The sequence below is a fragment of the Stegodyphus dumicola genome, chromosome 4 (genome assembly GCF_044657685.1).
Source record: "Stegodyphus dumicola isolate Sdum_Otavi_A_Nest chromosome 4, ASM4465768v1".
Taxonomy (NCBI): Eukaryota; Metazoa; Arthropoda; class Arachnida; order Araneae; family Eresidae; genus Stegodyphus; species Stegodyphus dumicola.
Window position 1 is genome coordinate 95,161,193 of NC_140771.1, and position 12,614 is coordinate 95,173,806.

The 12,614-nt window shown below is 32.3% G+C and overlaps 1 protein-coding gene across 3 annotated transcripts in view; it reads right to left on the reverse strand.

Moving 5' to 3' along the window:
- Positions 1-12,614, reverse strand: part of LOC118187951 (uncharacterized) — a 254,275-nt gene that overhangs the window by 213,295 nt on the left and 28,366 nt on the right. Inside the window, exon 1 of one of the 3 annotated variants that reach the window (XM_035358268.2) lies at positions 7,383-7,515. The exons of 1 other annotated variant lie outside the window; for it this stretch is intronic. The gene's annotated coding sequence lies outside the window, so the exon portion shown is untranslated. Of the gene's footprint in view, positions 1-7,253; positions 7,273-7,382; positions 7,516-12,614 lie in introns of those variants that run through there. One more of the 3 variants, XM_035358283.2, reaches the window with a different exon arrangement.

Genomic DNA, 12,614 nt, shown 5'->3' on the forward strand with positions numbered 1-12,614 from the left:
GATATCCTTCAATTAAGAGAGAACTTTATGCAATCTTTAGATCAGTAAAACAATTTCACGAACATCTGTACAGAAAAAAAATTATAATATTAACGGATGCTAAACCTCTGACTTTCCATATTAATCTTGAAAAACAGCCAGATATTGTAGCATGCTGGTTGTTATATCTACAGGAATTTCAATACACGATGGAGCATATTCCTGGTTTAAAAAACCCAGCAGATTACTTGTCAAGAGTTTCAGAGGATATTGTGGTAAATAATGTAAATATATTTAGGACCAATGATAATTTGTGTATTCAAAACATAATTAGTAAACAGCAAAGTGATCCATACATAAAATCAATAATAAAAAAATTCAGGATAACCATAAAAAGAAAGTGTAGAACATTTTATTGATAGTCATACAGATGTAGTAATGATAAAATTAAAACCTGTAAATGCCAGAAAGAAAGACAGAAGTATCCAGAATAAAATTATAATTCCTAACGCATTAATTAAAGATGTATTACAGACAGTTCATGCCCCTCACTTTGGTATTCAAAAGACATATGAGTTTGTAAAGGCAAAGAATTATTGGAAAGGTACGTACAGCAATACGAATAGTTTTGTAGAAAATTGTTCAAATTGCTTACAAAATAAGTCTAGACCTCACAACACTCTGCCACGTCTAATTCCTAAGAAAGATCTTGCTCCTGGAGAGATGATAGCTATAGACATAGTTGGTAAACTACCAAGATCCATAGATAATAAGTTTTATGTACTCACTATCATTGCTCATTATTCCAGAACTGCACTCCTCAATCCATCATAAAATTTTTAAATGATTATTTTGCCAGATTTGGCATTCCAAAATTTTTGTTATCAGACAACGCTTCTTATTTTCGCTCCACAGAATTTAATCAATTTTTAAAATTGCTTAAAATAGAACATAGAAAAAGTTTAATTTATTATCCACAGTCCAATGGGTTGATTGAAAGAGTACACAGGGTGATGAAGGAATCAATTGCAGCAATATCAAATAAAATGTTTGAATGGCCACAAAAAATAATGATGTTTAAACTTAATTTTCACCAGCAGAACTATTTTTTGGTAGAACATTAAATACTCCCATAGATAGCAATGTTCCTCTTAAATTAGCAGAAGATTTCCAAGAATATTCCAAAAGACTAAAGGAACAATTGAGTAGAGATAAGCAACAAGTAAAATTAAATGAGGATGAATACTTTAATTGTGCAAAAAAAAAAAAAAAATTTGAAAGGGATAAAAATTCCAGAATTGAAATCAGGTGATAAAGTTTTTATGCAGGAATTTACTGATAGAAGGGTGTTACATCCAAAATACAAGGGGTCATATGAGATCATTAAAAAGCTACGAAATGATAATTATCTAATACAATTAGATAATAAAACCACTAAAGTTCACGTAAGCAAATTGTTTTTACAAAAGCCTTCAAGAACAGATTCAACACAAAATGAGGATTAGGAGCGTAACACAATTGTAAATTGCAGATTAGCAAATCAAAAAAAAAAAAAAAAAAAAAGTGTAAAGATGTGGTTATGATAAGAATGTAGCATGTGTACAAACTAGACAATGAATGATGATCATGCGTGGTATGGGTCAATTTAGTGTAATAAAGCGCTAATTGCACGATTTTGGTAGAGTTGGCTGGTCCATATACCAGAAGAATTGAATTGTACTGTGCGGGGTCTCATTGATTACTAGGTAACAGATTCAAAAAAAAAAAAAAAAAAAGAGTGTGGTTCAAATCTCCTTGTCTTACTGCTGAATCAAATTGAAGGTATGTAATTTAGTAATGGATCTAATACAAATATAGCTTGTAACAATGTCATGACATATTGGTATATGAAATGTATATGTGAAATGAATACGATCAAATGATAAAAGTAGCTAAGTAATGAAATAGTGAATGTGATTCTAAAATGTAAAGAATAAGATAATGTAAACAAAGGTAAACAATGGTTAAGAGGAGTAACATCAAATTGCTAATGCAATATCATTAGTAGTTGATAAATTGATTTTTATCACATGTGAGTTATAAAGTATATATGTCAAAATTTCTTTTATGGAATCACATTTGTAGTGATATTTAGGTAAGAGTAGACATGCATGAGTATGTAAAAGAATAATACTAATTTAGGAGTGTAAAAAATGTGTATCACAAAATGTATAAAGTGCTGTGTTTTCTCAAGTAATGTGAAATATGTGGATAATGCAACCGAAATGCATAGAATGCAGTTATTTTCAAGGAATATAAAATGGGGAAGTAGTGCTCAGCTGTGTTCAGTTTTGGACAGTGATGTCATGTGTCCAGCGAAGGGACTTTCTTTTTCTTCGGCCGGAGGAAATGTGAGAACACAGAATTCTCACAGTGAACAGTATATCATCATCGATACTTGAATCGTTATCGCGCGCTGCCACGTCCGTCGCATTGGATAAAAACTGGAAGGACTGGTTTGTCTCTTTTTTTACTGCCTGACGTCGTGTTAACGAGTGTGTGGGCCTTCGGGACACACACAGCTCTCGCCATTGTTCCTGCATATTTTCACATGAAATGTCGTCGTATTTTGCATAGAAAGAAGCAGAGCTAAGAGATGTAATATCTAGAGGAAAATGCTTGGTTTGAAAATCAATACGTCCTGCTGCCGTGAATAACATGAAAAAACAGCTCAAGCAGATTATCAATAGGTGTTCGACTCCAGAATGTGCATAACCAGCGATGGATCATCCCGTGATCATAAGTGTGTTAAGGTGAAGTGAGTGTGAAAAAAGAAGAGCTTGCACGTGTGTAATAAGACTGCGCGACAGCACGAAAATGAATACGAGAAAATTTTGACTGCATATATGTTCGATGAGACAGGATTGCACTTTATCTCCGAATAATCACGTTTTCGGCATTAGCCTACTATTCCATTTTAATTTATCACGTTTTGTGTTCTAAGTTATGATATTTTGATATTTTATATGTGTGTGATAAATGTTCCATATTTAATCCAGAAAATGTGTTCCATAAAATAAATGTGAGATTAGAAAAAGAAATTTGTCTCCGCAAGACTCATGCATGCGTTATTGGGTAAGTCATTTTATTCTTATTAGTAAAGATCATGCAATGTACTAATCACTAAAATTTAGTTTAACTATTTACGCGGAATTAATTCGTATTTGATACTCTTAGTATCGTTACATTTAGGCAGTCAAACTAACAACACCACATTCTTTCAAATGATATTGTTGCCCGTCGAATTGTGATATAGCTGAAGTTGTAGAGTGTCAGCTTTTGTCGAAGTTACGTGACAAATTGTTTTCAGTACAACTCGATGAGGCAACAGATAGTAATAATGATGCTCATTTCATTGCCTATGTTAGATTTTGTGATGATTTGTCACTAGTAGAAGAATTACTTTTCTGCAAACCAATAGAACTCAAAGCAACAGCACTCGCATTATTTGCTATCTTAAATGATTTTATGAACGACGCAAACATAGAATGGAAAAATTGCGTCGGAATATGCACCGGTGGTGCTCGTTCTATGTCCGGAAGATTCCAAAGTTCAAGCACTTGTGAAACAAAAATCGCCACAGTGCGTCTGGACACATTGCATGATCCACAGAGAAGCTTTGGCTTCCGAAGAAATGAGTTTCTTCGAAAGTCAAAGCCTTTTTTGAATATTATGTTAACTACGGTTGTAACCGTAGTAAATTATATAAAAATGAGACCTCTGAAATCAAGAATCTTTTCCGTACTTTGTAAAGACATGGGTTCAATACATTCAGCTTTACTATTTTATTGCGAGTCAAGATGGCTATCACGCGGGAAATTTTGGCAACGTGTTTATGAATTAAGAGAAGAAATCGCCGTTTTCCTAGAAGAGGAAAACAGACCGGAAGCTGAGAATTTTCGCGATAGTTTATTTCTGATGAAATTGAGCTACATGGTCGACATATTCGAGAAATTAAGTAACTTGAATCTTCAACTGCAAGGAGCAAATACACACATATTGGATACGAGTAATAAAGTTAATGCTTTTTGTAGGAAATTGGAATTGTGGAGCAGAAATTTAAAGCAAGAAAACTTAACAATGTTTGCAAATTTGAATGATTGAATTAAAACTTACAAGGCTGAAGAACAACATGTAAAAGTTGTTTTAGTAACCATTGAAAATCATTTAGCAATGCTAGCAAAGAATTTTAAAAAGTACTTTCTTGCTGACGACAAACTGATATCAAGTTACAAGTGGGTGAAGGATCCATTTCAAAATACTCCCGAAGGACTCTCAACTGAAGAGGAAGAAACCTTCATAGACTTCACGGCAAGCGGCGAAACCAAAAGAAATAAATCACTCTTTGAATTTTGGGTAGGAGTGGATGATGAGTTTTCTGCACTAAAAACAAGGGAATTTCGCATTCTACTACCATTTTCAACATCTTACCTTTGTGAAACTGGATTTTCTGCGGTGGCTTCTTTGAAGACAAAATATAGATCTCAGCTAAATATAGAAAAAGAACTGAGAGTGTCTATTTCTAATATTAAACACTCCTTCGAAAAACTTTGCTCTGCAAGACAGGCCCAAGGAAGTCACTAATAATTATTAAATTTGTTTTTAATTTAGTAAGTTGTTTTATTTAATAAGTTAATTATTAAATATGTCGAAATGTATTTTGTTTTGTATGTGTGTGTGTGTGTTCTTTCCTTTCAGTCACTTAATCAATTTTTTTAAATAATGTTTTCTCTTGGATATGCTCGCCCCCCCCTGTTAAGAATCACTGATCTAACCGATTAGGCAAAAGAGCATGAAATGCATTTTGAATAATTCTATCGATTTCGAGGACGACCAAATGTAAGTTCCTCTTGTTCAGATCTTGTAAAGATTTTTCTTTTCTGCTAAAAACGTTTTTTGTAAACATCTCCGAAAATTGAGGTTGCTTTTTGGTCAGATTTTAACTCTACCCCTCGCAGTATTAAAAATTGGGCAAAAACATTGGCCAAATAATTCCCAGAAATATTATATTAAATATGTTTATATAAAATTCATTAAACTTCAATGCTATTTGAATATTTGTTTCATCATTCAATGTTATGTTTCGGTTAATGTTATCAAAATAAACCGTGGATAAACGTGATCACAATTAGGCGGCGTCTACTGTATTAATGAATAAATCTCGTTTTTCTCTTTTTAGTAGTTTCTTCCTTTAGTTTCTTCTTTGTATTTATGACATTATTTCAATCTCGAGCATTATTTAAAGAAGTATAGTGTAGCTGATGATGATTACAATATTATCTATATCAAATAATCTAAAAATAAATAAATAATTACATTTTTACTCTGTGTTGTGATGCAAAATTTCAAAAAGCTATTTGCTAAAAAAAGCTATTTAAAAAATTAAAAAAAAAAAAACAGCGTGGAGAAGTAGAGGATCTGCAGATCTTTTCTCAGAAACTCGTCTAAATTCTAGGTTTACTAAAATGCACTGTTATAACTTTTGATTGCCGACTTCTTGATGCGTTTATATATTTTTATAACTGTTAAAAATGTCACAATTGTGACTGAAGTTGCCGTTTATATTCCTTGGATACCTGTGTAGAGGTCTCATTGGCTTATATATCACATTTTATGTTTTATATATTGCATTTATTTAGTTACACATTATTGCCACGCGTACGGTTTTGTAACGTACTCATAGCAGCGATTATCACTTAATTCATAATTTTTACAGGTATATTGACTCAAGATCATCTAAACATCTACTAATGTTAAATTCAAACTTATTATTTTTATTAATTTTGATGATTTAAGACGGTGATCTCAAATTAGTGGGCAGCGCACCGTATCGGCTCCCGAAACAATTTTGTACGGAGCAAGAATGCGATCCAGCTATGTGGTATGTTGTTGTGATCTATCTTACTTTTCTGACAGTAACGACAGAACAGGCCCACGAAATTCAGCGTTACAAGGAGAGCAAAATTGCGTCTTTCGTTGACAAGAGCCTTCAGCACCATACATGGGACAGTATGACGTCGCTCAGTTCGCAATTTTGATGGGGATCGCCCCGAGGGGGAGACGGGTCCGAGGGTCTCCCATCCCTCTTCCCCTACCAACAACTTGTTGAGAGGACTTTCAGCTCAATATATTTAGAGTGCCTGCATGCCGCACAGACAAACTACATTTACAAACATCCATGCCTTTTCCGAATTTCAAACCCGGTCCCTTCGTACCGCAGTAGGTTCCCCTAACCACTAAACCGTCCGGGTGGCACTTCAGCGGGGTGACAAACATTTCAAGATTTTAGTTACTTGAAGTCCGAATTTACATTAATTATTTTTTTTATTATAAACGAAATTGAACGGATCACCGTAAAATATATAAATTGAGCTAATTGATTTACATATGATATAAATCGTATTCAAATATTTCAAATTACAGATCTGATTAACGTATATTCGTATTTGTCAAAACATAAGTACTCTCAAGTACGTAATTTTTGAATCCCTATGTTTGGGAATAGAAAACAAGTTTTTCTTACAGTTCAAAATTGATAAGAAAATCTCGAGTTTTGTTACACTTGGACATTTTTCTCCAAAAAACTTCGAAAAATTTCATAATCTGTTTATTTTTAATCAAGTTATTTAAAGATGAATTAAACATTAGAATTATTTGAAATAATTATCTGTCTGAAATATTAATATTTACTTCTCAATAGCTTTGAGTTACAAACTGTAGCCAACAAATATATCTTGGAATTACCAAATTTTGGATTTCATATAGAAAATAAATATAAATTTGAATTATTTTCCTTTGTGTTATTATTATTGTTTATGTATGTTATGATAAATATTTATTAAGCAGAATTTAAAATTTAGTTAAGAAATTATTTACATTCTTAACAAAAGGTTTCATTGCGTTAAAAAAATGGTCTGTCAGCTGTTTCCAGATCATGTCTGCAACCCGCGGGCAATCTGAGTTTGAAACCACTGGCTTAACATACTCAAAAATTTTTAAGAACTGTACAGAATTAGTTAAGTTGCATTAAAATTGTTTCTTAAGCTTTTTATCTTTTAAAGCTACTTAAAAATCAAAATGGCGCATAGTTTTGAAACTAGATATAAACAGTACACAAACATTATGTTTCAACGCATTAATCTCGTCTGGCAAATTTTTATAAGACGCACAGTTTTGGTTTTCATAACAAAAAGATTGAAAAGATTTTGAAATATGATAATATCAGATTTACTCACTTTACTAGTATTTGACATCTCCGATACAGAACTGAGACAATTAAAAACTCTCTAATAATTAACTATTCAAATTTTAAAGCAGTTATCTAAAGACAGAATTAACGTAATGATCAAAAACAGAACAAATACCTCTGAAAATATTTCATGTATCGAAATGCTAAGGATCGTAGCTATTTAATCCATATGAATTCCTTTTCGTTGGCATCCTGTACCTTACAGTTAGCTCAGTGGAACAAGTCTTCCTAATCTTTCATTAAACCTGTTTGATGACTTCCTTGACCTAATAGTAGATTTTTTTTTTACCTTTAATTGCAACGATTATAGAAACTTGAAAGCATTTTTATTTAAGTTTAAAACTAGTAATACGCCTAGATGAACCACAAAATAGCCCAAATAGCCTAAGAAACCAGTTTTTAAAGTTATGTGAAAGGTTTAATTTTATTAATTGAAGCAGATAATTACTATTTTTAAATGGTCTTTATAAAAAAAAAGCTTGCTTATCAGTCTTTACTTATTCGTCTTGTCGAACTTCTGTTTGCAGAGATGATACGAATTTCCTCACTGGTCTTGAATTTTCTGTCTTTCTTTCAAAGATGGTTTAGGACAAATCTTTTCTCTTCTACCAGAATATGCACAAAGCAATTTCAGCAGATGGATAAAAGTGTTAATTTGGCATTAGAAATATTTAATGCATTCATGGATGAAATTTCGATTTATTATTTAATTCTCTTAAATATAAATTCATGAGCAGATGTCAGAATAAAGATTAAAACTCATTTAAACAGATCTTAGAAAATATTGCTGCCTATTAGTCACCTTTCAGTTGAATGCGTTTTTCTTACCTTTGTTCACGGTGCTCTTGTTTTCAACTTAATTATTGTCAATATAAAGATCTTTAAGTATGCCATTCTATTTTAGTTTCGTGTTTATTAAAATGAGTAGCTTAAGAAATATACTTTTTACGTCTAAACAAGTTTTGTTAATATGCTATTTTATAATGGTAACGGCCCCTCAGGGACAATTGCAAGGAAACAAATTTTAGAACCTTTGATATTTCGATTTGAATTTTCCTTCTAATGAGTTAAAAATCGAAAACAAAAATATAGCCACTTACTTTTAATTTCTTGCATCATTAAACTTCCATGATATCATCTACACTTACCAGATAATTCTTTCCGGCTCCGGCCATAATGTATCCATTAAATGCACGGCTAAGTTAATTTTTAAATTAATAGTTCTGGTTGGGCTTCTATGTTTCTAGTCAAAACATGAAACATCACAATCCAGCTACGTTTTGAAACTAACGTCGATGATCTGGAAAAAGAGTGTCGCTTTAATTTATCTATGTTTTCTTTTTCAAGAAAGCAAATTATAGGTTCATCAGGAAACTCTAATGATGAATTACTATTTCCGAAAACAAAATAAAACCTCTTGCATGACACAGAACCTTGATTTGAAAAAACCTAGCTTGATTACGAGTTACAAAAACCTTTGCGAGCCTTCCCATATTTTATCGAATAGTTCAGATATAGTATTTCTGGCTTGCTGAAAGTTTTTTCAAAAATAAAATTGTATTATTAGTTTTCATATTCTTTTAAACTTTTTACTGAAATTGATGAGTAAAAGCATTAGTAAAAAAAGTACATAACCTATGCATGGAAAATATAAAAATAAAATTTCCATTTTAAATATAAAATAAACTAAATTTTTTTTTGAAATTTTTTAAATTAGATCTCAGTTTTTCAAATCTCTTCGTCAAATTTGATACCATTTATAAATTTTATCTTTTGTATCGTTTTGATAAATATGAAATTTATTTTTATGTATAGAAGAGAAGCACGCAGATTTCATTTACTCAAAGTTCAGCTTTAGATCGGTACTTGATTTTATAAAGAAATTACATCTTTTAAAAGCAAAGCTGTTTTGTTCTCTTTGAAAAAACTCTAATCTAGGTCTCCGAACAGCAAGAAAGTTCTAACATTTTTGGGGGAGGAATGTGTTCTTAAGAGTACAGGAACGTTTGTCCTTTATTTGGAAATTAATGTATAAATCAACTGTAACAACGTTTATTTTTGACACTTACGTATTATCGTAAAAACCATAGTAGAAATCGCCAAACTCTGGCAACCATGCGCATAACAGCTCGTTAGATAACCATATCCATTGTAAGTTGCAATTCGAAAATTCACCGGATCACCTTGTTTTTCTATAAAGACGGCCAAAGTGCGCCAAGGTATTGTGATAATAAGTAAGTACCAATTTTATTCACTTCCTGATTTCATATCTATCATTTGGGATTGTAAAGGTTTTCTTCTTAGAATCTTTTGTATTTGTTACGTATGCTAAGGTGAACGAAATAGTGTCTTCGATTGCAATGCAACTATTGGAAGGTTAATTTTATATATAATAAGCATAAAGATATTCTAAAATTTTAGTTTTCAAATGAAACATATTTGACATTTGATATTAATAGAAATTTCAAAAATGAGGAAAATAGAAAGCTAGATACGATTTTTTGCTGAGAATTAGTATAATATCAGCCTTACGTAATGAAAAGCAAACTTAGATTTCTTTCTCACATTTTTAGCAGTACTCGTCTATGCTTTTCAATTACTCAAATATTAAAGCAACCAACTTGAGGGAATTTGGAGAAATTTTTGCTGATTAAAAGGTGAACGTTACCTATGGGCTGAAAGTTGGTAATTTTTCGAATTCATTTAAAAAAGATCCTGTTATGTATTAATTGTTATTATTTTCAAGTTTAAAGTTAAGTGCTCTTATTCAGTTATTAATTTTGCTTTAGTTTGTTTAAAGTTGGTTGTAAGTTTTAAACTGTAATTTCTGTAATCTTTAAATTTAGGCTTGGTTGCTTTAAAAGTTTTCTTAAATTCAAGTTGTTTAATTTAATTTAGAGACTTAAGTTTTACTTGGATTTTGTACTTGTTTGTTTCTGACTCTTAAGGTTGTTTAACTTTAATTATTTTGAAGTTTTGTTGTTTGGTATGCTAATTTTAATTTTTATTAAAGTAACTTAATTTGTTTACTCCTATTTCTATTAAAGTTTCTCGAATTCATATTTTGACTGGTGGTAAGGTCAATCAATTGTAAAAGAAACTCTATCTTGAAAATAAATATGTGTACTTATTTCTTCTGAAGAAACAACTTATAATGTGTGTATTTCAGTAACTGAACTTAATTGTTAAATAATAGTTTTAATTTTTACAGTACTAAATTTGTTTATTGTGTTAAAAACTATCCACTGGTTCAGTAATTTTTCCATCCAAAACTGTCGGCTTGAAATTCGTTTCTCAGAATTCCTTATCTGGGGATTATCTGCTCCCTGAATTCTTTTGCCCAAGCACTTTACCATGTGTGCTGTTTTGCATATTCTGTACCCTGTTTTCTCAGGCATCTCTAGTATAGAAATGTTCTGCTGGGAGATTGCTTACAGGGGGTGAAGATTCGTCAGTTAGGTTGCTTGCTATACTATATGGAGATCCCAAGAGAGGCCAGTGCTTTCCCCCTTTCCTTCCAACAGAGAGGTATTTGACCTCGCGCCGTGGTCAGAGGGCTGCCTTTTTTGAACCGCTATGGATGCCAATTTTTGCGTCGAGGAAATCCTTCCCTTGAAGATTTCTCGTTGAATGTTTTTCCATTCAATTCTATTTGTTTATTTGTGTACATATACTGATATTTATAGTTATATTTCACCATCAACTGCAACGTATGGTATTGGATTGTAATGTCATTGTCATCAGCAACTGTATCTCCCGGCCCACACGTTCTTTATGTCCTAATGATAACCTTTCAATTAACGCCGATGCGTGGCATAAGTACGCCCTCCCTGTGGAGGTGTTCTTCTCAGGACGGTTAGTGTGAAGGAGCGACACCAGTTCTGACAATGGTGATGTGTTGGTGCTGTTTCTTTGTTTGAGGCTGCCGGGCTTGGCGTTTTTTTTACATCTCGTTACTTCCAGAATGAACAAAATGAGTGCTGCGTAGTTGAGACAGGAGATGGAGAGTGACCAAAAAAAAAAAAAAAATGCTACGCAGCGTGATCGTGAGAGAACGTACTGAGAAGTCGGGGAAATTCCTTACTGAGATGAGAAAGATGGCATGGCTGCTCAGTGAGAGAAGAGAGCCGGAGTTGGAGGCTACACAATATACAACGTTGAAAACCCCAGCTAAGTTGAAGGGTTTTTTTTCACCGAAATAAGAATGACTTGTTGGAACCAGCAGCCCGGGAGTCTGCTGGAGGGAAACGGCAGAAGGGCGGAGTTACCAGGCCGCCGCCCTAGTGGCCAACGTTTAACTAATTTTCACTTACTTTTCTTTTGTCTTTACAGATATCTTCCCCGCCTTATTGTATCGGGCAACCTGCACTATGCAGAGTATGATTGTAAAGAACTTCAGTATAATAACTTTGTGAGAAGAGGGGATCTTCCACTATTTTTAGAATGTTAATTAATTATAAAGGTTCATTTTGTCGTGTCAGCTAACCATGTTAACTTTGATGGTCCTCCGCCACCAAATTTAAAATGTAACCGTAAACCATTGATGTCACTAAATAAACATTAGATTGATTTGTCTTACTTATTTGTATTGTTTTTAATTTTAATTAATTTTTGACACTAGACCATGTACACTAATTTACTGGGTTTAGTTTCGCTTACACAACGCAAATAGTTGTTTGAAATTACCGAATTGTTTTATTGTTTATGTTCACTCTGATAAATACACGAAATGTTCTTGAATGTGATTTACACAGTATATATGTCGTATTGCACTATCTTGAAATACTCTGAGGAATGTTACTGATGTGGAGCATATTTACACCTTTGCCAAATACAATATTGGCATAAATACACACAGTATTATGAATTTCAATTACTCAGTGATGTTGACTAGTTGCACAAATTGTAAATGACGTATGTTATAGTGTTCTATACTTAATATAGAACAATCCTGAAACTATCTCTCTTTAGCGTAAGTCGGCAAACACTATCAACAAATAAAAAAAAATAATAATAAAAAAATAAAAAAAAACCATATCTTATTAATAAAAAATACAAATTTTAATTATTAAGTGGGAATTATATGATACGTACATTAAAAAATAAAAAGCACTAGAGAAGTACACAAACCCGACATCGCGCACAACTTCAGCATCGCTAACAGATTATCTGTCTAACGCATCTAATCACTGCTCCTTTTATCGATTTTATGGCAAAATATTCCATTCCTGCAGATGTTCTACAGCAGTTTCCTTCCATTGCTGACAAGTTCTTCAAGCAAACATTTTAGAATCCTCATTTTTATGTTGATATTAGTATAAGTGTTGCTCAATGACTTGCTGAATTT